Consider the following 24995-nt stretch of genomic DNA (forward strand, 5'->3'; position numbering starts at 1 on the left):
TCCACAGCATTGGGTCCCAATGCAATGTCAAGGGTCGTATCCAATCCAGTGTTTTTATTGTATTTGTCCAGGTTGTTATTTATGTAATTAGTAAGATGAGCCAAGCCCCCAGGGTATCTCAGTATCTAAACCCTTTCTAAACCAAATTGTAAAGTGGGAAGTAAGTTGTTTTCTTCTAAAAAGTTTAAGCCTTATTTTAATTGTTTTTTCAAATATTTTAGAGAATACTTTAATAGAGATTAATTAGTCTACAGTTGGTTATGCTTGTTTTTTGCTCATTACCCTTATACGGTGGCACTAATAGTGCATTTTTAATGAATCTAGGACAAGTCCTTCTTTTAATATTTAATTATAAATGATGTCCAGTATATTTGTCATAAAGACTTTATATTTTTTAATCATATTAATAGATGTACTATCTATGGCTGGTGCCAAGTAACTATTCATATTAAAAATCATGTTGATTATTTCAATTTTAGTCATTTTCCTCAAATATAGCAAGTGATTTGTTAGAAATATCTTTATTTTGATTTATTGTGTTACTTTCATCATGGTTACCAATTTTTATAAAATAATTATTAAGCGCATTGGTAATAAAAAAAGTATCTATTAGAATAATAGACTATGATTTATAGGTATTGTTGTTTATTTTTAATCTGAAATGTTTTGAAGTATTTGTTGTATTTTAAATAGTAGCTTTTCTTATAGTGGGCCAGATTTTTTTTAGATTATTTGAGGTCATTTTTATTTTTTCGCAAAAGTAAGTATTTTTTGCTTTTACTATAATGTCGGATAATTTATTTCTGTATTTTAGATTCCGAGCGGAGCGTTGAATGTATTGATTATACCATGATATGTTTTTTTTTTTTTTTTTTGTGTCTGTCATCACGTTTTGGGGCAGTAAAAATGCTTCGATTTTTGACTTCAGTACCTTGCTCGATTACAAAGTGAATCTAGTTGGTACTTTGGGGGGTCAAAAGTAAGAAATTCTTAATATTTTTCTGAATAACCGAGATAAACAAACTAAAAATTAAGGGAAAAATGGGAAATTTTGTACACAATCAGTTTTCGACAAAATCGATTTTGGTTTTTGATGTAACTTTAAAACAAATGACCATAGACACCTACATGAAATTTTCACCGGATGTTTATATAAGTATATTCTATCCACCATGCAATTAGGCAATTGAAATTTTCGAACATTATTAGTTTTTTTTTAAATTAATATCGATAAAAATTTATTTGATAGGCAGAAAAGCTTGAAAAATTTAATACAACACTCTTAACACATTGTTACAATAGCAGTTGAAAAATATAAGAAATTCATAGTCACAAATTTTTTTATAAGCATTCAAAGTTTGAATTTTGACAAAATACGTAAAAATCACGAAAATTCACAAATTATTTAAAGCTAGAAATTCATAAAAAAATTTGTTTTTAAATCTAAGATTTGAAAATTTAATACAAGATTCTTTAAAAGTTTTCCACAAATAAAAAGTCCACCGGAAATTCAAATTAAATTTTTATGAGCATTTGAAATTTAAATTTTTACAACATTGGATTTTCACTTTTAGCGATTTCCTTATTTTGGTGTAACTCTAAACAAATTACCACAGATACTTGAAATTTTGACTGAATTTTTATATAGGCATTTTCTATATTTGATAAAATTTTCAAAATATTTAAATTTGTTTTGAGCTGTTTACAGACATTTTAATTTTTCAACTTTTTTGGTTTTTTTTTCTATAAATATCAATAAAAATTTATTTATTCGGTAGGAAAGCTTGAAATTTTAATACAAGGCTTCTAACACATTGGAACAATAGCAGTTAAAAAATATTAAAAATGCATGGGCATGATTTTTTTTATAAGCATTTAAAGTTCAAATTTTGACAAAATACGTAAAAATTACGATAATGTTCAAATTATCTTAGATAGAAATTCATAAAAGTTTTTCTTTTTAATTCTAAGGTTTGAAAATTTAATACAAGGCTTTTAACATATTTTTACAATAGCAGTTGAAAAATAAAAGAAATATATAGTCACCATTTTTTTTATAAGCATTTAAAGTTCAAATTTTGACAACATACGTAAAAATCACAATAATTCATAAATTATTTTATGCTAGAAATCCATAAAAAAATTTTTCTTTTATATCTAAGATTTGAAAATTTAATACATGGTTCCTATCATATTTTTACAATAGCAGTTGAAAAATAAAATAAATGCGTAGCCACATTTTTTTTTTGCAAACATTCAAAGTTTTAATTTTGAAAACATACGTAAATTTCACAAAAATTCACAAATTATTTTATGCTACGAAAGACCGGGTGTTTTAAGAAGCCATTTCATTGTCTGGAAAACTCATAAATCGTAGTTACATTGCCAATAAAAACATGAGAATCATCTTCATATTTAATTGAAGTGACGTACCTATACGTGGACAATTTTTACACCACCAAGAAAACTGTAATGAATTATTGGTTTCCTCAATGGCATTTGTATCATTTTCTCTGATAGAACGCAATCTCTTTGCTTCTCGCGTATAAGTATATAACAGCCGATAATTAGTTTTTTTTTAGGAATTTTAATCTAGTCAATTGTGATAACCTAATGAAGCGCAAAAATGTTGGATATTGCGAAAACTTTAAATTAATACTGTGTAAACAATAATAAATATTTATAAAATTAATCAAAATTTTCCGTGAGTGAAATAATTTTGAATAGGGTACCTACTTTATATTCCCATCAGTCATTATTAATTCAACTTAATATATGATGTCTAATATTCATGATTTGATAATAATTTGTATAACATTTTTTTAAATTAAATGCTCCGGTTTTATCACCCCCGTAATTACTGCTTGTAGTTATGAAGAGTAGTCGTGTGTAATAACTAATAAGCATGTCCTACTTTTTCACACAAACATTTTGTTCTCATGGTATAATATATTTTGTGTGAATTAGTAATCAGTATTATTTCATGATAGGCCAGTTGTATTTATAGTTTTATAATTATTCAATTAGTTTTCTCCTATTTATTTTGTATTAATGTATATAGGTACCTATACGTTATTGATATTTGTCGATGTATTATATCAAAATATGATAAAAATAAATAATTATATTAATTGTGTTGATGAGCTATTATAATTGGTATTCTTTAAATAGCCACACCAAAAATATGTTAAACTACAAAACTACTAGGTAACCTTCTGTTTGTTCATCAAGAGAGATTCAAATACTAAAATAAGTCTTGTCACAAGCTATCTATAACTCGTAAGATTCAACTTGATTTAAAATGCTTATTTGTATAGATGTATTTGGGGAAAAAAAATACTAAATGAGTACCTTCGTTTAACCATTAGGTACCAAATTTGTATAAAATATCTATAAATATTTTTTATATTTCAAAAAGTAATTTATTATAAGCTATTAAACTATTTGTAACTATTTTATATACGACAATTGTACAACATGTAGTGTAACATTTAGCACACAATAAATATTCCTATATTCTATAATAATGTTAACAATAATGTCTCAATAGAAAAATTTTTAATGTCCTCGTATCTTATTGATAATCAGTAAGTAAAAAAAAAACATCATATAACTTATGCCTTGGTATACTAGAAGATTGATGGTAATTTTTATGCTCTGTAACTCTGTAAAAGCTTTACAATATTATGAATATTATTTGAAGTTAGAATTTTAAGGAAATTATCCAATATCCAATTCTACTGTACTTAAATTATGGTTTCTCTTCAACAATTTTTGTTATAATGTTTTAATTCATAAATTATTAATTTCAGAAATCAGAAAAATTACACAATAACTTAAATAACTCTCTATCTCCGACACAAGTTTTTCTTAAAGGAAATGGTTAAATCGAAAACGATATATTCAATAATAATTTATGTATATTCTTTCTTTTTGATCAATAAAAAAAAAAAATAAAACTATCCATTCTATGAACATTTTATTATATTTTCAAAAAGCTTTTTTAACATGATTTTTTTATCAGGCAATCTGTTACAAATGTTTAAGAATAATCTTAATAGATAATTTTTAAACACACACAGGAAACACATAGTGAAGAAACCTCCCTGTGGATGTATTTCGTCAATAGATAAGTTATGTTACAGCTAACTCATGCAAAGATATTTTTTTATTTTGGCTAATATTTCTATTATTAAGTAGGTATTTTTCGGTGGGTATTTATCCTCTGGTGTTTTAACTGGATATCCTATAATATTATGTACGAGTTTTTAATTTGAAAGGCATAATATAAGTTAATATAACTATATACTTTTTATTTTTACACAATATTCTCATGAAAATAGTTAATTAGAAAAAATATCAATTAATAATAACTAAAACACCAAAAATGTTATCATCCCTAGAATACAACCTTAAACAAATTTAACAAATTTAATTCAACATAAAAAATATACTTACAAATAAGTATGCACATCATATAGGCTAAGTTATAAAATGATTAGGTTAATTATTAATACAAAATATATGGCTCCATATATTTGAATATGACTTAGTTTATCCATAGAATATCATTATATTCGAAATACGTTATTTCATATCTAGCCAACCAACCTCCCTCTTCAAATGATTATTCATTATCTAAAGTAATACTCAGGATGCGTAGATGGTTAGAAAATATCCGGGATCTCACTTAGTATAGCTATATCCAAGATTTTAAAGACAATATAAATAATAATAATATAAAAAACGTTTTCAAGTACTATCCGAATCCATTTCCTCGATTAACTATAGCTTAATCATGGTCTTATTTATCTCAAACGACCATTTAAAGTTAATACTTCTACGTATTGATCTTTATTGTTCAGTGAAACTTGAAAATCTGTGAAATAAAAAAAGATTTAAAAAAGGTGCTAAACTGAAGCTTAACTATACTTAAAATATTCATATCGATACCTACTTGAGTAAAATATTTTTTGTTGAACACAGCAGCAGTAAGTAGGTATTAACTAAGTTCCCTATATTCATTATATTGAATACAGTCATTTTTTTTTTTACTAATAAATCAAAATAGACCTAAAATATGGTACATTTTACAAAATGGTTTATATTATACCAAATATTTACGAACAATTTATTATATAAACAGTTATTCCACCGAACTTCAATTGCAAAAAAAAATTAAAACTTAGTAATGCTACTAATAACTTATTCGCTTGATTGGGTGAAAAAAATCGTCAGGTACCTACAACACTAATTACTTGTGTTATAAATTGTTTTAAATTATTAGTTTTCGTATTATTTAAATTAATATTTTTTTTTTTTGTCATAATTTATTCATTCATTTTACAACAGCCAATATTTTTTTGTTCTAAAAGTTTTATGATTTATGCGGAATATTATTAATTTAATATTACATGATTATTATATATCTATAAATTCACATATAGCTATTGATTTCCAAGTTATTATGTTTGTTGAGTTGGTATCTATAAAATTATATAATAATGAGCGATCCTAATAGTTAATATTTTGAGTTTTTGTTTATTAATTAGTAATTACATTTAAGAAGACACTAGCACACTAGACCCACGTGCGTTTTTTCCGTCTTACAAATGCACAACAGCTAAAGTTCTTCTTTTTATGAGATGAAAATGTTGTTTTTTAGGTATGACTGTAGCCTTTTAGATTCTTTTTCGTGCAAAACAATTTTTGTTATGTTTTACATTTGTAAGAACAAAACAACACAGAGGGCACTACCCTTCTTAAGCGTTTAATAAATACTTGAAAATAAGTGAAACCCGTTACTAGACTCAATAGGTTATCTTTATTTATACCTACTATGATAAGGTATGAATTTGTAACCATAATTCATAAAAGTTAAGTTAACTTTTTTAAATTTATAAGATTTATTTAAAATTCATGATTATTAAATAATCAATTTAATTTAAATTATACTTGAAAAAAATATAATAACAAAATTATATTGATTTTCAAAACACTTAAGTGAAATACTTAATTTTAATTAAAATATTATAAATCAAACAATAATAATTCATACGTTTTGAGAACAATATCGAATGTTTTAGTAAGACAACCTAATTTTATTTTGCAATGTCTGACTGTGCTGTACGGCACTACAGGTAATGCAGGTACGGTATTATAATAATTAATATGCACCTAATTAATAAACCACGGCAAGCACTATACCCATTAGCCACTAGCCAGTGCCCACCAATAACCACAGGTTGAAGGTTTATCAATGGCTGCACCTTACTATAAGTACAGAATATCCGTTTCTGTTTCTAACTTAAGTACCTATATGCATATGAATAAACATTTTAACATCTTAATGTTGTATTACGAAATTACCCACCATTTGTAAATTAACTTCATTCAATCCACCCGATCAACGCGTGGCAACTACTGAGTAATATTATACATAGACGATGATGAAAATAAATCATGTTCCATAAATTATTTTTATCTTGAAATATAATTTATACATTACACCGAACCATACGATCTGTAACATGGCCTCGCAGTAACAATACACGTGACTAACTATCCAAACAATATAACATGTGAATAATTTGTCTACAAGACTATTAATACTTACGAGTTGACATAAAATATTTACAATTTGAAACATAATACTATTCATGAAATCCGATTTTGTCGAATTTTCACTTCATTTATTCCTCACCTCTACGATTTCTGGTTATTCATTACTTCTTCTTCTTCTTCTAATACTAATAATAATTTAGTTTTATAGTAATTTTTTTATTTGAAATAAAATTGTGGCCATGATAGTTAAAATACAATTTTTTATCTGCATAAAATATAATAGCGTTAGCAAAACTTAGAATATCACACAAAATATAAATATAATTCTTATATTATTACGCCAATAACCTCAGTAGTTGAGTAAAAAAAAAAAAAAAAAACAATTTTTCATATTACGATTAAGTTTTTTCAAAAATGTATCTTTTGATCTTCAAATCTAAATATACATTATACGCTCAGTTAAACGTAATCAGTAAGTATATCAGTACTTAAGTAAGTGTGCTTCTTTTTGATTATTGAATAAAATTGATGATTTCGTAATTAATGTAGCAAAATAAAATATGGTGAAGTATGAAAGCACTACAGAATGTTTATAAATGATAGAATAAATTCAAAATTATACATTATTTATTTATTACATATTTGTACTACTCACATAAATTGAATAATATAAATCGAAGTTATCTATATAAGCTATATTCATCTACATAATATAATATTAGCTATTCATTTACTACGGTTATATTTAGAAGACTTAAAAACTTGATAATAATAATCCAATAACTATATTATCAGTAATAGCATTGATGTTATTTTTATTTGTTTTAAAGGTACTATTTATACCATGGATAATAATATTTCAAATTATTTTTAAAATAGTATTTTAGATTCTATGAATCTATTTATGAATGTATTGATTTTTTTTTATGTCTGTTATCACGTTTTGGGGCAGTAAAATTGCTTCAATAAGTTCGATCAGAAAGTGAATCTAGTTGGTACTTTGGGGGGTCAAAAGTAAGAAATTCTTAATATTTTTCTAAATAACCGAGATAAACAAACTAAAAATTAAGGGAAAAATGGGAAATTTTACGCACAATCAGTTTTCGACAAAATCGATTTTGGTTTTTGATGTAACTTTAAAAAAAAATGATCATAGATACATGAAATTTTCACCGAATGTTGATATAAGTATATTCTATCCACCATACAATTTTCAAAAATGTTTGAGTTGAACTATTCATAGGTATTTGCAATTTTCGATCATTATTAGTTTTTTAAAAATTAATATCGATAAAAATGTATTTGTTGGGTAGAAAAGCTTGAACATTTAATACAAGGCTCTTAACATATTGTTACAATAGCAGTTAAAAAAAACATATTCATAGTCACAATTTTTTTTTACAAGCAATCAAATTTTAATTTTGACAAAATACGTAAAAATCACAAAAATTCGCAAATTATTTTAAGCTAGAAATTCATAAAAAATTTTCTTTTTAAATCTAAAATTAGTAAGATTTGAAAATTTTTAATAATCTATTATATATTCTAGACAGATGAACCGTCTCCGCTCAGAATCGTTTTTCGTATACAATGATATAATATCATTGAATTCAAATTTAATTCTATCCATTACAGTAACCCACTTGTAACCTACTGTACTGTAGAGCGACATCCACGACTCACCCGCTTTTTATATTTATATTTTTGTTTGAGAAGAAATGTATTTACTAAAAACAATTTTGAATTGAAATGCACATTATTTAACTTACAATTTATTATATGTATCAGTTATCATATTGTGATAAAATTCGTTATAATACTGCATATTCCTTTATAATATTATTTAGTTTGGACAGTTAATGCTTAATATTGATTAACTTACTAAATGTTTTTAAAATTAATAAAATGTTATGAAATGTTTGTAAATTACCGTTGACTAAGTAGCTTCTGATTATTTGTAAGTTATTTTATACTAAAAACTAAAAATGAATATGTATCAAATACGTTTTTAATAATATAGGCACAATGATTTAATCTATTTTTAACGATTAACGAGATTGTTTGCCTTGAAAATTAAATACCAATTTAATGTTGAGTTGTTTTTGACTCGTCTATATTTCTGAATTAATTAATTAATATGATATTATAGTTGAATCTTTTCGCTAATAAATATGCTTCCTTAGATTTTTCAAAAAAGGATAAAAGTAATAAGACTACAAATATTACTATTCTTCCGGGAAAAATCTGGTTTAACTTAACAAAAGCTCATATTTGGTTTAAGAATTCTGTATTAAAATAAGTAACTGCTTGATAGTTTATAGTGTTTTAGCCCTTCAAATTATTGTTACTATTTGAGTAGTTGAAATGTGAGATTCCTCTACTTTATAAATTTCATATTTCTCTATAATTGGTGTTATTAATATGTATCTTCTAATCACAGTTTAATAATTTATACTAAAAAAAAAAAGTATTGGTGTTTTTCTCACAAATAATTACGTAGTTTATAAAAAAACGGATGATTAAATAGCCACGTGTGCTAAACGATTACAATGAAAAATTGTTTTTCAACAAACTAAGATCTTTCAATAAAAGTGTACAGTAATACCATTGCCCACCACTCGGCACTCGGAATACTTATTTACATGGTTCGAATACATTTTTGTGTTCGTTGCAATGGTCCCCAGATGGTTTATATGATGATATTGAATGTGTCTCGAAAGAGTGTGCCGATATTTCGGTTCATTATTTTTTTTTCGACCTATAACTACCTTCTTTTGGCTTAATGGATGTATGCTACTTATATACTTGTTTAATATGTGTAGGTATAGGTGAAGTATGGTCTTTCAATATACGTTTGTTCAATATAAAGATTTTGCAAATCCTTTTCTTCATTCTTGTATTAAATATAGTCATATAATATATACATATATATCCACGGTATTTATATAGGACGTGAACACGTGATAGTGTGATATTGGATCAGGGATACGTGTGCTTGCTGTAGTGATGAATAATATTAAATAAACAATATCTTGGAATAATATAAAAAAATAATAATAGTTAATTCTACCGGAAACCATAACACGTGATTTTCAACTCTGGAATAGCGTGAGCTATCACAACACCGACGAAAATAAAAAAGTCAGCAACAAGTCATAATTGCGGACAACTTTTGAAACTCAATAAATCTACGCTATAACGCTGGCGCTCATATACTTATATTGGCTAATATTAGACGAAATTCAATTATAATATAATAATATTTTTATACGCGATGTACACGTGATGATATTAATAATACATGACAATATAATAACATTAACTGACACTGCAGTATGATCGTACTATTTGAATACTAATTATTGCGTACAACCAAATTATGTTTGTGGTATATTCAATGAAACCGAAGAGACTTAAACACGTTTCGGTCCAAGAAGTTCAAAGAACACTCATTGTTCAGTAAAACATTATGTGGTGTAAGGTAGTGTTTCCCAACCTTTTTGTAATGTTGGTTACGCGATTCACCCCCACCCACACTAAAAAAAAATCGATTACAATATAGTATTATTAATAATCACTTTTATTATAAGAAATTTTATCATAGAATTTTAATACAATACAATACTGAATAATAAATGCATAATTCAGTTTAATTGTTTAATATAAAGATTATTTTATATTAAAATATGTAGGTAAAAATGGTAAAATAATTTAACTTAAAAAATATATTGATATCCATTGTAAAATGTATGTTCTATATTATTATATTCTACAATACTTGTTAGACTTCACATTATCATTACGCGTAGAGGTATCAGATAAACATGAATAAAGCTACGTAACCCCTTAAGTTGGGGAACACTATTGTAGAGTATAGAATATATTATATACAGAAGAGTTCTTTTATAATAATTAAACAATGATTTTCTCGAAAAGTACAAATGATTTTGAATATTGTTTTTCTTGGATGATTTGGAGTAAAAAAACATTTTTTTAGCGAATAAATTACAATATATTCAATTATAAGTGCATACATTTTTAATGACCTGAGTAGAGTGGCGCATGGTTAACCCTGAACACATTGATCTACTACTCCGTTCATATAAATTTTATACACCTATTTATTAATTAAATACTTGTTTTAAATTCAATTCATAATTATTGAAATTCCCAAAGTAATGTCAGTTTTGGAATATATATGCAACTAAAATATATAAAAATATATACTGTCATAGTGTCATTTAAAAAGTTATAATGTTGAAACCTGTTGTTTTATGTGATAACTTAAAAACGAAGATCTAAATTTTTCCATATACTTCTCGACAAAACAAATATTTTTTTTTTTAATAATCACTCTGTATATTAATAGTATCTCTATGAAATCATATTATATTACATCATACACAGGTACCTAAGCGAAAAAAATCTGGTATTTTTACTAGTTGTTTAAAATTTTTGTATATTATTATATAAATCTGGAAAAAAATTACGCACTCTCACACGTATACACATAACACACAAATACATTACGACTCTGGCACGTTACATGACTCGTCGTGAGGACCCATCTCCGCGGCCACGGCCAAGAACGAGTTGTCCTCGAGTTGCGCACTCGCAAGATCTTGAGCTGGAACATTACAATATTTACAATGCAACCATACGATACAATGCGTGCATACGTTTTTTTAATTAAAATATCATGTAGGTACCTACCTAGTACCTACAGTGTACAGTGTGTTACATATATTCGTATCCATATCGCAAAGTCAGTTAACTGCAGTTAGCATGTTGGACATGTCCAAAAACACCAGACAAAATTGTACCTACACCCTGCAGATATTAATTTGTAATAATAATTTTATAATATTATTTATATATATATATATATATATAATATATTATAATACATTCATATTATGAATATAATATATATATATAATTTTTTTTTGTTTATATCAGTACAACATTATATAAATATTGTTTAATGTTTACAACAAATTGCTGTATGGGCATGCGTCAGTGGTGGACATAATAGGTAAAATTCAGTTAGCTATTACTTGTAAGTTACTCAAATTGTCTAGACATTCTTATTAGGAACATATATATACATATAAATTTATGTGTTAACAGTGAAAATATATATGACAACACGTCAACACCCCATACCTTTAAAGTGTTTACACCTAACAAAAGGTATCCATAGTAATTTGTAATGTGTTTTTATTCGGATGAATGAGTTGTAGAAGTGATGGTTTTTTATGTTATAGAAAGTGTGGTTAATGCTGGGTATAAAGCATATACCTACTCACTACTTTATTTATTTTTTTGCTTGTATCCTAACTAAATGTAAGACAATACGCGCTATACGGTCGGTTACCTGTTAGAAATTTCAGTAATGAAATCAAGTATTCTATAATTATTAAATCATTTTTTTTTTTTAAACTTTGTATAACAATTAGTTTCAACAATTAATTAAATCATTAAAACTACACATTTATGATGATATTTAGTAGAAATCAAAAAATATGTTGAAAACCTTTTTTATACCTTAAATACAGTTTATAGGTAAATTTTTTTCCATAATAGGTATTATAAGGTTTTTTACCATTGTCAACTACTTGCTTTAAAAAAGGCGCATGTCAACAAATATTTTTAGAAATACATTACTGGTCGACGGTTGTTATACCTCATTAGACGTAATGTAGGATTGTAATAACTTAACAGTTTTAGTGCAAGATTCCCAGCTTTCCAGCCGAATATTGACCTATAACTCATCAGTTTAATTCTAAGAGAGTTTGAAACGGATTTTTTAGCTTATTGCACTGTATATTATTATGGAAATGGAAATTTAATACATAAAGCATATTTATTGTTATCCATTTTATAAATATATTTAAGTGATTTAGTTTGTGTTAGTTTTTACTAAAAATTAAATATTGAAAATTAAAATTAAATTGATTTTTTATTAAGTTAAACAGAGCGTAAGTTCACTTTAACATTTATGTGCATCAACTTATTTTTTTATCCATTCACAAGTACCAATTATATTTTAATTTACTTTAGCTTAGAATTATGACTTTATTTCTTTCTTATAAATATTAAAAAATTTTATATTTATACTCACGAAATAGTAGGTATCTTTATGTAATATTCAATATAGCATTTTATTACGTCGATAGTAATTATTGTTTTTATAATTAACTATATTTTAGTTACTTATTTAAAATGATATTATAATATACAGTATAACGCAACGAAAAAACTATGATGATAAATATTGTTGAAGTCCTAATTAGGACCTTCTCAATATTAAATCTTAGTATTAATATAGGGAAAAAATCTAATTGGTAAATTTGGTCTTTGCTGTTGAAAAAGTCTGTTCACGCCCTCCTCGTCCTCCCCACAACTATCAATTCCGAATTATTGCACCTGTATGGTATAGCAGGTGTATATATTGTTGAGCGGCTGTAAACTATTGTTGAATCCTCCACCACTCGTATATCGAAGGACTGTTTGTCCTGCGAACAATGATCTTTGTCGATTATACGAGATATACAATCTTACCAGACCTATAACCATGCGTTCTAACAAATTCGGCGTACAAATACGAATATTTACCTATCGCATTAATCAGTGGCGTATTTACGGGGGGGGGGGGGGTCCCCGGGTCTCGACCCCTCCCCAGAAAAAAATTTTAAAAGATTATAATTAGCTTGCTACGTAATGGTATCGAGAAAAATAATATTAATTTATATTATGTGTTTTAATGTTTGTATTACAATATTTTTAACCATAACTTGGGTTTAACCTTTGGTTATTTTTTTTTTATCGCATCGTCGCCGTCCGACGACGACAACAACGACAATAACGACATAATATACAATATACCTATATATAATTATATTAGTACGCTATAATATATTATAGACGATAGTAGACTCGTATGTATTTTATTATAATATTAAAAACTTATACTTAATATTTAGACCCCCCCCCCCCATAAAAAAATTGAAAATACGCCACTGGCATTAATACATTATGCGGCTATCAGCCCGACTGCGGCGACACGACACACCTTGTATACGAATAATAATATTATTGCCATTGATTGTTTTATTGTATAAATATAAAATCTAATAATATTATTATTGTGATTACTAACTTGTGACCGACTACTAGACGTGATGCACCGATGCGTTTTCTGGTGGCGGCAATGATTCCGAGTTTTGTTGTTTCGATGACGGGTACGTGTGCGGTGTCACGCGGTCTCGCACCCAGTCGGCACTCGGCAGTCAGTCAGTCGTGTCGGTCCAGTCCGCGCGCGTGTACGTCGATCGTCGGACAGACGAATTCGTGGTCGCGTGTGCAAAATCCGTTTTTTTATTTTTTTTTAAATAATATACTCGTAAATTATGTCGTCGCGTTCATAATGTCAATATTATCGTACAGTTGACAGTATAATGACGTAGGCAGTTGTCGGTATTGTTCGTCAATATTTTATCCTTTTATTCGTAACAGTTTAAACAGCGCATCGAACCTCGAACCGGTGGGACATCACGAAGTTTGAAATCGATTGACAGCCCCACGACTAATATTGTTTACGAGAAAAAAAAAACAAAAAAAGTAAAAACGCATGTTCAGAATTTCAATAATATAAATATTATAATCATCATTACACCGTTGTACGTAAAATCAACAACTGTTATTGGTATTAATAAATCATTATATTATTACGTTATTGGTATTCTAACAGTTTTAATATTTCTGCAGCATATTTTTGCATCTTAGGTAAATCAGTCTTAGGTTGATTGAAACACTCATTATGATATTTGAATTTGATGAAATGCATGTATTATTCTAACGTTGGAAAATTTGCGTAGCTCTTTTAACGCGACTTTGAAATATAAATAAATTACATTTTAGATTCTGAAAGGAGCGAGGAATGTATTGGTTTTACAACGATATTTATTTATTCTTATTTTTTATTCTGTAAACACTTTTTCTCCCTCTAAACTTGCTCAAAAGTATCAAGTGTAGCATCTTTTCTGAAAGGCAATGTTCTTGAACTAATACTTAAGAGAGGTCATTTTTTGATTTTCGAAACGGTACTCGAAATAAAAGCGGTTAAAGGAGAAAAACCTACGATTTCACGATTTTTTAATGTTAAATAAATACGGACGACGTTTTCTACCAGAAATATTGCTTTAAATGAAAAATGACAAGATCTTTTTTGTTGTATTACAAATTTTGTTCCTTACGGTTTAAAGTTTGGAAAATTTTAGCCATTTTTAAGCTATTTATAGACATTTTAATTTTGGGAGTTTTGTTGTTGTAATTTGGTTAAAAACATTCGTAAAAACTTGAAATTTGGGTTGTTTACATATTATATTAGCCTTACCTACCTAAATACGGTAAAAATTTAAAAACATTTAAGCGACTTTTTTTTTTAAATCTAAGATTTGAAAATTTTTAATAATCTATAATATATCCTAGACAGATAAACCGTTTCCGCTCAGAATCGTTTTTATTATACAATGATAAAATATCATTGGATTCAAATTTAATTCCATCTATTACTGTAACCCACTTGTAACCTACTGAACAGCAAAGCGACATCCACAAGTTGCCCGCTTTTTTTTTACTTAACTATTATTTTTTTAAATATATATTATATTATAGCATTATAATATTTCTTTCATGAACTCTGTATCAAATTGTAGGAATCGTAAGATATGTGTATATTACAATATGTACGAATTTCCGTCTAATAATCCCAAAGAATGTTTACCCCACTTACATAAAAGGTGAATAACTCAAAAAATGTAAGTCAGAAAAAATTATTCAGACAACATTGCTAGTTTATCATTCATAGGTAGGTACCTATTATAAAATATAATTAAAAAAAAAAAAAAAAAATAGTAAGCACCATAGCCAAAGCGATAAATTGAAGAGTAATCAAAATGTATTAATTAAATGTGTGTGATAAAATTAAGAAAAAAAAAATGTCTTATATTATTGAAAGATATATCTTATTGAGCATAATTGGTAATAATATAAAATGTTTATTTTTAAACAAAATAATTGAAAAAAAAATAAGCCAAACAAAGATAAATTTTCAGTTACCCCATTTCAAGTACCTATCTAAATAAGAAAATTAATAATTAATACCTTGGAGTACTTAAAGGCCATAACTATTCATCTTTTTATTCAAATATTTTAGATTTTTAATTAACTCACTTTAAAAATCTTCCCTCTATACCAACCATATACAAATCATAGTTCAATTAGTATGCACCTATATATTTCAAATATAAGTAGAGACCTACTATATGTTTTGTATTGTATAGTTTAAGTATTTATTTTATTCTATTTGACCACTGTTATTTGTATTATTATTGTTGTTGTTGCTCAAGAATATGATGAGCCCAACTGAACTTCTCAATTATTTTCAATATTCAATAATATATCTAACATAATAAAACCCTATATAATTATTAATTATATATATGTTTGTGTGTGTTTTGAAAATAACATTTCCCGTCACCTTACAAATATCTTACCACCGTCCACCACCACAATATCAATGTTATGAAATACTGACTTTTGAGTAGATGTTAAATCATTTTTACAATAATATATATTTACCTGTGGTTTGAGTCTAGAGAAGTACTTGGTATATAGATCTAATATCTATAAATTAGAAATTGAACGCAGAAGATAATAGTTTAAAGGTAACTTGATTATAACAAAATTAATTTTAGGTTTTCTATCGTAATATTCAAATTATAATAAACTTAGACTTCAGAGAATAGACAACCAGATTGTTTATTTTATGGCTTTATAGATTAGTGATTACGTTCAAATTAGGTATTGTGAATTGATTAATTTTATGAATTTATTAATACATGCAATATTAATATTTTATGTTTCATTTAAACTAAAGTAATTATATAATTTTGCTCGAAACTATATTTTGAAAGCGGTGATTTATTATTATTTTTTTTTTTCAATTGAAAGTAATGATACAATACAATAAATATACTGGCAGCGCTTTACAGTATTAGCACCCAGATGAATGAAATGAAATTAATGTTCTATCACCCTTCGCAATACATTTTTGAAAAACAATTGACATAAATACAGACCTTGATCATTCATCAAACAATATTCATTTAATATTATACATATAAATATAATATCCAGAAAAGAGAATTCCCATTTAGGTATTAGCATATTAAGTTACGCATAATAGATATTTCATGACACATTACAACATAATTTACAATAAATGAAAAATTATCATCGAGTGATAAGAAATTGTTCTTAAAAAAACGGTTATTACAGATTTCTACAATTTTTTCCCAAAGCAAATGCCAATTTTACTAATTTGATGTTATGTTGATGGTACAGTTCAACCGAAAATCGTGATGTATGTTGAGCACATTTTTTATTATCACCTTACTCTAAGAAAATGTTTTTATCAATAAAACAAAACAACAAGCATTGTAAGACCAATAATTTCTTTCTTTTGAATCTACAGAATCTCTTTATTTTTTCTTTATGAATAATGAGCAAATAATTTACTACTTTTATTTTGTGTATGAAATTCAATCATTTTTGGCTTTATAGCTTATATAATTAATTTAAATAATTTAATATTTGTATAGGTATTGTATGTAATTACTACAATTATGAATATGTAACTATATAAGGCACCTATAGTCATGTTTCATTAAGCACGTTAATATTGTATGTATGATATTATTGATATTAAATATTAAATAGTCTTGTTTTGTTTTGTCTTGTACTTGTATTAGAAAACAAAGTCAGTGTTGAAATAATTAAAGCAGTAAATTATCGTAATAATATGATGCCTACTGAGAAAAAACACGTATGATTCGTTTAAAAGTAAAATATTATGCAACGACATGAATCTATTATTACATAATAACATTTTAGATATAAATAATTTTTAAATAATCAAATAATCTACCCAAACCTCATCTAGTAATTATTGTAAGAATTGGTACTCTATCCTAGTAAAGAAACATAGTCAACGACTGACTCTGCGCAAGGTCGTAGCAATACTACACGGTAGATATGCAAATAATTGATTGGTTGAGGGTGATAAGCGGATGTTGCCTGACTGAGTACCGATGATAACCCATCACTGTTGACTAAGATTCTTAAGTTGAATAGAGTATATATGAAGGAAATATACCATCAAGTATAAGAATAAGAATATCTTAAATATCAAAAACTAATATATAATTTGTTATTTGATAGCTGTATTAAAAATTGACTAATCTATCAATGATTACTATAATTATTTATCAAAGATATATTATTTTTAAACATGTAAAAAATAATATTAAAATATATAAATTATAACACGAAATTCTATGCAGTCATATACAATTTTCAATAAATAGTTATGATGTAGAGAGCGGATCATTAGTTTTTCACTAATTTTTATTACCTAGGTTTGTGCAACTTTACAAGAATGAAAAATATGGATAATTAATCTATCACAGAGTTATAACAGGAAAATTTTTTTTTGCATATTAAAGCATATTTTGGACATTAGGGAGAATATTTAGCCTATTTTTCATGTATTAGAATATATTCTATTATTGTACATAAAAATTTATATATTTTGTTAATTTTTTCTAAAAACATTTTTTTCTAGGCAAAAAAATAATTTGATTTAAAAATAATAAAAATTAAAAATCATTTAAATATTCAAAATTATTATGTTTAAATAATTTACCTGTTACCAATGGAATAGTATTTAACAATTATTTATTGTTTTTATTAGACTATTTAAAAAAAGAATTATAATATCTGCAGCATATTTACAAGTTTAAGGAATATTTTAGGATTTTTTAGAATATATGTATTTAGTTTTATGAAACTAAAAATCCGCTCTTTACAGTTATGAGGAAACCAACTCATTTTAACCATAAATGTCACTATCTATATTAGTTATAAAAATAATTTTGCTTAAAATAAACCATATTGTATTATATTTGTTTTACCTCAAAGGTAATATTTTATATTTTAATTAAAATCAACATTACATGATGTAAATATCATTTAAATATTTTACTTTAAAATGTACAAATTTTGTTTATTTTAAAGTGGTATTTTCAAGATGATTCCTAATGTTTTAAAAATTTTTAATATTAATAATTTCTAAACTATCCATTTTATTTTTGTACAATATGTGCATTTAAGCATCACGCCAATGCCCAACTTTGCTTAAAAGTTTTACAAAATATTATTTTTGTTTGATTCGATTGTCTTTGCTTTAAATATAAAATGCAAAAATAAATATCTTGTTTCATAACAGGGAATTAAAATTGCAGTTTGTTACCTATTTAAATACATTTAACTAGGTAGTTTAAGTATTCAAATAATTATCATCTTAAAAAAAGCTTGAAATTGTTTTTTATGTCGAAAACATTTCGTCAAACTTGCTTCAAATATTGCTGGTCATTGATAAAATAATGTTACCTTATACATTAAATTGTAATATTATCATTTTAATAATATATTCAACAATATTATAATTTGATAAGTAATGGGTTTAGACGTTGAAAAGTTACTATTAGCTATTATTTATGGTCAGTCGTGACATAAGATACATAGTTGAAGAATATAAATCATTTTGTACCATACGAATTTATATACGTCCATAATATTGTTCTTAATCTATTCTATTGTTATTGATCATTAATAATTTTATAAGATTACTATAAAATATATGAATGAATATAAAATAATATAATATAATATAATATAATACCTATAATAGTTATAATACCTATAATATCTATAACATTATTATTGAAGAATTGTACTACTGATACTATTCTAATATTTTATACATTTAAATTTCAATTAATTTACTAATTATCCTACTTTAGTTGATTTTTTTGCTAATTTGTACAATGGACTTACAAAAACCAAAATTAAAAAAAAAAAACTGTTATATGACTAAAAACATATAATAGATAGGTAGGTAGGTATTATACATTTTATAATTTTCCAATTTCACCATTACAGAACATACTATAAAAAATAAGATACTACAGTTCCAATACTGCAGTCATTATTGTACTTTTTTATAACCATTATTAATCAAAATATGTAATGATAATAGGTTTTATACTAATGCATTATTTTAAATTGATTATATTTTATTTATTATATTAATGTATTCAACTTAAGGGAGACTGGGCAAAGTGAATAATATATCTAAATGGAATTTTTTATAACAACGATTAAAAATTATTGTGTATCAAAAACATATTAAGAATTAAGACGTTTGTAATGTAGCAGAATCAATATGAGGTTAAGCTGAATGATATAACACAAACACAATAACTAATTATAAATACCTAAATATTCCAATTTTTTTTTTTTAATAATAAACAAATTAAGAATGTATGTGTATATTTATCATTTGTTAATAATTAATAGTATTATAACTTTGTTTATTTCGTTCAATATTATACTAGGTTTAGTATAGGTATCACAGTTATAATTTGATAAGTGACGTTTGACAAATAATAAATATTTGCGTTTGAGAAAAAATAATCCAGAATAATATAATAGGGCAAAGTGAAATCAGTATACAAATGAAATGGAATATAAACAATTTATTATATTTAATTTTAATTTGTTTAAAATTATTTTTATGAATTGAATATTTTGATTTTAAGACGAATACTAAGTTATACTAAGTAAGTTATACTATTTATCTTATAAAACAAGTTTTATCAATGTTTGTCAGTTTTTGATGAGATTAATGGATACTGGAGTTCAATACTTGTCAAAGGAAACACATCCCAAACCACTTAACGGATATTTATTATTTGAGTCATTGAACCCCTAACTATAAAGATATTCGTACTGTTCAAATCTTAACATCACTATCATCAACCACATAGAATAATAGCAATGGAGATGGGATTTATATTTTAAATAATCGTGGAGTAACAATCATTATAATATTATTATTATTTATTAATTTCTCGCAATTGAATCCCTTTCAGCACGTAAATTCAACACAATCATTTTAGATAATATGTGTATTATTGTTTCTGGTTGCTTGGTGAGGCGCGGTCGTACGCTCAATCTGTGGAAACGCACCGGCCGCAGTTGCTAGCTCCCGGATGGGTGACCACCCGGTATTTTTAGCAACATATCCTTGCCACACATACACAAACACGTGTACAACCCTACCAACTCAAAAACCTACAAACAAATATACAAAAATAACTCCTACCGTACCACCCCCACACCAAATGGCCTATGTTGCCGCAGGTTCTCCTAAAAAAAAAATAATTATTGTTTCTGATTACAGTTGCGGTTACAATTTACCTAACATAATTATTATTATTGTTTCTAGTAATTACAATTATTCAAATAACTATCATTTATACGATGGATATTGCTCTTCGCAATTGTTTTATTGTTGGATACATATGGACAATATGTATTTTTGAATAATACAAAATCCGTCAAAAAACATTAAGTGCTAATTGGAAGGAAGATTTAGGCTTCATGTCCTTAGGTACTTTTACAGTTTTCCAGTACAACTTTAACTGTTTCAAAGTATTTTATATTAACAGAAATATAAAGGACTGATTGAAAATTGGTCACAAAACATGAGTTTTAAAAATTATAGATTCGCCAACTTAAAGTTGTAATGGCTATAGTCATCTAAATTTGCAAAATAAGAATTCACTAAATGTTTTATTCTCAGTGATGATATTTGGAAGTAAAGAGATAATATGTTTTATTGATTTCATAAAAGGCTTTTTACAAAAGATCTATAGATTTATATGGATTAAGGAAGTGTCAATGTGTCATAAAAACAAATATTAATTATGACAATTATATAATATGATTATAAGTTCTTCTTACATAATAATACGTAAATACGTGGAGTATTTGGTAATTAAGACAGGATAGTTATAGTAATGTTAACATCAAATCCTAAAATAACATTAAAATTGAATTTGTATTTGTATATTATAATATGTTCACCTTAAATTAGGTTATTTTGTGTGAACAATTGGAATACATTCATTGGCCAATAACTGGAAAGTTTGTTTGTTTGTTTATATTATTTTGTGCTTTATTAATATAAACAATTGTTTCATGGTTATATATTTTACATTGCATAATCACTTATTACTGTTGCAACTATGTACATTATGATTATTAGGGCTCGGAAGTTGTAGGAATTGCATATTGTTCTGTATGATCTCAATTTATAGCAGACCTAGCTAGAAATTTGAAATATACATTGCGAGTTAAAAAATTGAAAATTGAAAATGCATATTTTGCCAGTTTTAGCTAAAAAGTGCATATTTCATTAATTTTATAGACATATTATGCATATTTCATATTTTTCTAAAAATAATTGATTTTTTTCTTTCTTAACCTGTTGATTTCAACTAATATTGAATATAAAACTCAAAATGACCAATGAAGGTATTTATTGTCATCCCATAGTCAATTACGGAGTTAATAACAGTGATGTACTGATGTGATACGCATTAATTAGTCCATCACGCTAGTATGCCGAAATACTTATTTGTAGTACTATCTTATCGTCGATAAGTCATCGTAAATATTATAATGATGGTTTCTTCGTTTATCGTTACTGTTGATTGTACACGATTGATGTTTGACAGTGACAGTTTCGTTTAAGACGTCGTATTGTTAGTAGGTGAAGTGCGTATATTTTTGGAATTCAGAATAATATTTTTGCATATTTAACATTTTTAATGCATATTTTGCAATTTTTCTGAGCCCTAATAATTATATTATAAAAATCAAAATTATTCGTTGAAGATTATTTTACCTCGATTATACAATAATTAAATTTCAACTATTTAACAGTTAACAATTTACAAAGAAAAAGCATAAATATTTATATTACCTATCTTACATTAACTGTAATATGAATAATATGATAGGTGTACAATTTGAAGCACAAGATAATTGTTGCTATTTTTCATTCGTCAATAAATATTATGCATTTAGGATAATTTGTTTTCTTATAACATAAAATATATTATTGTGAAAAAAAAATGTATATATTAATTTCTTCTTAAAGATTGATAGTTACATGGTTGCAAATTGTTATATCTATTACATTGCTATTGCATTTAATTACAAACATTTTTTATAATAAACGAATAAATAAGAAATACACGTATTAATGAGTAATACTTAAATGTTTATGTTTAAATGTAGGTATAACATAATTATTTTAAAGAATATCGATTGCAATTATTATTGTTGAGAAAGAGATACTAATCTGGGATGCTACAATATAGATTTTAACAGGCTGTATGGTAATCAACATGTTACATACGTCTTATATTCAATGATATTACTTATGTCAAGATATAGAACTATAGAAGTCAGTCGTTGAGGGTGTTTGGTAATATAACTTTTTTTTTCAAAAATAATATTGTATAAAAAAATTATTTGTCAAATGTTTTTTTTTTTTTATTTAAAGGAAAAGGCTTCAACAACATAGGTTATTAGCCTAACATTAAATTATTACATGGTATTTTTCTTAAGATTAGTTATTACATAGTATATACATATTTTATTGTTACAATTTTTTTATAATATTTGTGATGTTTAAAAAGGTTAGTATTTTGTTTGATTGATTTTCGCCAAGTGCTTCTGCTATGGTGGGTGGCATGTTGAGATCGATGCGAATTTGGGAGTATTGTGGGCACTCTTCTATTATGTGCTTGATGGTTAGTGAGGTGTGACAGGGTTCACATATTGGTTGAGGTTCTTTACTGATTAGGTATGAGTGAGTGAGGAAAGAGTGTCCGATTCTGGTGCGGGTGATTGCAATGTCTAGGCGTCGGTTGAGATTTGGGGGGGTGTTCCATTTTTTGATTGTTTTGTCAAATGTTTATCTTGGCATTTAATTGTGTAAATCCGAAACTGCTGAGTGATTACATAATATAATTATTTAATTATATCCAATCTAAAGTATAAAATATGAACATGATCCTTGCTTCATGTTTTTTTTTTATTCGCCATATTTTAAACAAAATTATCATACATAGTTAGTGGTTATTGTTTATCCAGAGATTTTACCAGTACAACATCATAATATACAATATCGTATAAGAAGTTTTGTTTTGTTTTAATTGTTTCTAATTTACTTATGTTTTAAATTTATTGTTTATCTTATTTCTATGCGTATTTATGCCAAATTCGACGTTAAATTATGTATTTTTTTAAATAATAATAATAAGTAATTTAAGTTATAATTTATATAATATAATATAATGATAACAAAGTATTACCGTAAATATCAAACTGAGCTGCATGACTACAGATTCAAGAACTGAATTTGTTTTAGATTTTCTTCATTAAAGCATATAATTTTAACGTCACAATTTTTATTCAATAAAGCATATGTTCAATTATTGTTATCTGAGATCTGAGAACTTATACTATATTTGATAGTTACATCAAAAAATAGGGAAAACTCTTTGTGGATTAAAGAATTGTAGAATCTCATTTTTTTATTTTTGAAAATACTTCAGTTTATTATTTTTTTGACAAACGAAAAAACTGAATACATTTTTACAAACAAAAAAATAATAAACAATAATAAATTTAAAATTTGGCCTCCGAAATAATATTTTACTGTTTTCATAGACAATTACACACTAAATAAATCTAATAACTTCAATGTATTAAATTAAATTAGGTACATGGTGTTATGCATTAATTTTACTATGTGTTCATTTCTATAATTTTAATAATCAGTATTGATGACTTCATATTTTTTATTCGGGATGATACCTTTCTAAGCTTTCTTCATTGATTTCAATTGTTTTTACTATTAGTTTCTAACATTTTCCAATGTTAAAACTAACACATAGTAGTATAGAAGCATTTCAAGAAACGCGTTCGGGCTCCCTCGAGAATACCTGCATAAGCATTTACATATTTGTGAACGGCTCTTGGTTCTATACATAATTTAATTACTGTTGGTAACCTGACAGGAAGAAAGTGTGTTGGATGTAACAAATTTTTCATGAGCTATCTGTCCAATAAACGTAGCACAGGTACGAAATTTTGGAATGTACCTAGTTGAAATAACGATGAATAATACAACGATTTCAATTTTCTTGAGGTTAAAAAGGATCGATTTCATCATTGGTCACGTTTCGTCATATTTTATCAGAAACTGTAATACATAGAAGGCTATCGAAAATCCGTTTCTTCTTTAATCGAATATCAAAATTGGCACTTGTAAATTTCAACTCCTATACAAATATTGAATATTAAAAAAATAAGACTATTTACATTTGCATAATAAATTTGAATTATTATTTTTTTGTATTTTTTATAATAACATGATGACCAAA

At 25.9% G+C, this 24995-nt stretch overlaps 1 protein-coding gene and 1 long non-coding RNA gene across 3 annotated transcripts in view; one reads left to right on the forward strand and one right to left on the reverse strand.

Annotated features, from left to right (window-relative positions):
- Positions 1–10262: 10262 nt before the first annotated feature.
- Positions 10263–13868, reverse strand: LOC149056023 (uncharacterized). Its single transcript, XR_016191563.1, has 3 exons — positions 13727–13868; positions 11278–11394; positions 10263–11191 (listed from the first exon to the last, which is right to left on the reverse strand). It is a non-coding gene; the product is annotated as an uncharacterized LOC149056023 (long non-coding RNA).
- Positions 13869–13882: 14 nt separating this feature from the next.
- Positions 13883–24995, forward strand: part of Ac76E (adenylate cyclase type 2 Ac76E) — a 67724-nt gene continuing 56611 nt past the window's right edge. Inside the window, exon 1 of one of the 2 annotated variants that reach the window (XM_089226707.1) lies at positions 13883–14187. The gene's annotated coding sequence lies outside the window, so the exon portion shown is untranslated. Of the gene's footprint in view, positions 14188–14227; positions 14247–24995 lie in introns of those variants that run through there. The other variant, XM_089226708.1, reaches the window with a different exon arrangement.

The sequence above is a fragment of the Diuraphis noxia genome, unplaced genomic scaffold, assembly GCF_037042655.1.
Source record: "Diuraphis noxia isolate RWA-SAM2 unplaced genomic scaffold, SU_Dnox_SAM2 contig0004, whole genome shotgun sequence".
Classification (NCBI taxonomy): Eukaryota; Metazoa; Arthropoda; class Insecta; order Hemiptera; family Aphididae; genus Diuraphis; species Diuraphis noxia.